This window comes from Diceros bicornis, chromosome 4, assembly GCF_020826845.1.
Source record: "Diceros bicornis minor isolate mBicDic1 chromosome 4, mDicBic1.mat.cur, whole genome shotgun sequence".
NCBI classification, from domain to species: Eukaryota; Metazoa; Chordata; class Mammalia; order Perissodactyla; family Rhinocerotidae; genus Diceros; species Diceros bicornis.
In genome coordinates this window covers 53,721,909-53,724,200 of record NC_080743.1, presented here as the reverse complement: position 1 = coordinate 53,724,200, position 2,292 = coordinate 53,721,909, and the positions used below count along the sequence as shown (strand labels likewise).

At 55.2% G+C, this 2,292-nt stretch overlaps 1 non-coding gene across 1 annotated transcript; it reads left to right on the top strand.

The window, feature by feature from the left end:
* The first annotated feature begins 2,218 nt into the window (after positions 1 to 2,218).
* Positions 2,219 to 2,292, top strand: TRNAN-GUU (transfer RNA asparagine (anticodon GUU)). Its single transcript has one exon. It is a non-coding gene; the product is annotated as a tRNA-Asn (tRNA).

Genomic DNA, 2,292 nt, shown 5'->3' with positions numbered 1-2,292 from the left:
GAATGGCTGCATCTCAAAAGCATTATGTTACATGAAAAGAAAAGAAAAAGAAAAAAGAAGCCAGGCACAAAAAGCATATTCATTTCTGGGAAGTTCAAGAACAGCCAAAACTGGGGCCCGCCTGGTGGTGTAGTGGTTAAAGGGCGCGCCCTCCTGCTTTGGCGGCCTGGGGTGGGCGGGTTCGGATCCCGGGCGCGCACCGAAGCCCCGCTTGTCAAGCCATGCTGTGGCGGAGTCCCATGTAAGAGTAGAGGAAGATGGGCACGGATGTTAGCCCAGGGCCAATCTTCCTCAGCAAAGAGAGGAGGATTGGCATCAGATGTTAGCTCAGGGCTAATCTTCCTCACACACACGCACAAAGAAAACAGGCAAAAATGATCTATGGAGACAGAAATCAGAATACGGATTGCCTAAGCGCGGATGGTGTGAAGACTGACAGGAAAGGAGGTCTAAATCTTTGGAGTGACGCCAATATTCTATAGCTTGACCTAGGTAGTGGCTACTTTTATTAAAATTCCCTGAGTTGTGCGCCTAAGGTGAAGTATACTTCTGTCATATTACTGTTAGCCAAAAAGTTGCAGGAGGGGGACGTTATCAAGTTTAGATTTTATTACATTTTATTTAAAGGATCCAGTTGGAGTGCGAACTGTCGTTTCCTGTCATTTGGTCTAAAAAGGCCCCACTGATGTTTGAAATATCTCAACCAGAAAAATGGGGGCGGAAGTGGAAACATGCCAATACAAGGCGGCACCTTCTCCGATAGGTCCGGTGCATGTTCGGACTCGGAGCAAGTTCAGCGTTTCTCTAGAACGCTCACGGTGTGCGCGCCGTGGGGTTTCCTTTCTGTTCTCGGCGCGGAGAGCTCCGGAGCCGCAGGTAACTGCTCTCTCGCCGCAGGTAAACAGCGAGGCTGATGCAGAGATTTTTAATTCCCGCCATAAAGTGACCGGATACCCCCGTGACTCGGACTGGAACCACAGGTGCTGCAGGCACAACGCAGAGTAGTAAACACTGCGGGGTCGCCCAGAGCCAGCGGCCTGCTGGCAGCTGCTGTGCTTTCTCGAGGTCGTTTTGACGTAAAAGCTTTCGTAATATTTTGCTGCTTTATTTTAGAGAGCCACAGGCCTTCGCGTTTTTCGTTCTTTCCTGTTCTCTCTCTGTTTTTCCCCTCCTTTCCTCCTCATTCTGCTAGGATAACAAAAACGCTTCTCATCTCCGCAGGGTCTGGCCCTTGCCTCTGCACAGGCCTCCTAGGAGGTCTTGCTGACCCGGTAGTCGCCTCCACTGCTTCTTTCCCTCTGCTTCGCGCTTGCCTTTTGGCCCCATCCCTTTTCCCGCCCCCGGGTCCCCACCGGCCCCACCGACCGCACTGAGCACACGAACGCAGCGGAGCTGGGCGCGGGGAGCTCAAGCGTGCAGACGGTGCGCTGTAGGCCTTTTCTGTGCCCCACCCCCACCCCCACCCCCACGGAATGCTGCACAATTAACTAGAAAAAAAGACCTTTTAAGAAGAAATTTAGCTGTGAGAAACGTTTCATTCTTTCCAGTCTCAGGGTTCTTCATGGGACTAAAAGCTAAAGACGATGTATGAATTCAACAAGACCTAATAGAGCCCTGGTGAGTGCCAGACCCTGTTCTCGGCCAGGGGGCCCACGGGCGACCATCGACACGACGCCTGCCCTCACGGAGCTCGCGTGCTGGACCCAAGAATCCGAAGAAGGAAGCGGCAGCACCCCACTGGCCCCGAAGGCCTCTCGGAAGGGTGGGCAAACGCTCGTTCTCTGACCGCTCTATGTCCTTCCCACTCGTTCCAGCCCGCGCATCCGTCCCGGGCCTGGGGAGAGCTGGCGACGAAGGGCGGTCGGGTGAAGGCGAGGCGAGGGGAAGAGCCATCCCGGGAGCCCACGGGGCGTTTAGGGATCCTTGGGCCCCACTCGGCTCAGGCCCGGGAGGGTCGCGCCCCGGGCGACTCCGGAGGTGCTGCCTTCTGAATCGAGTCATGGGCAAGGAGGGAGGGAGAGGCCGTTCCGCTGCCCTTCTGCCTTCGGAATCACCCAACGCACAGGTTTCCCACGAGAGGAACAACACGATTCATTATGGTAATCTCTCTGGTTTTCCGAGGCTTTGGAACTTGCGGTTTTCCTGCAAGGCGGGCGGCAGAGCCCAGAGGTTAGTAGGTGCTCACTCCCTAACAAGGCCAGGCGAGTCAGTCTCCTGCGTCTCTGTGGCGCAATCGGTTAGCGCGTTCGGCTGTTAACTGAACGGTTGGTGGTTCGAGCCCACCCAGGGACG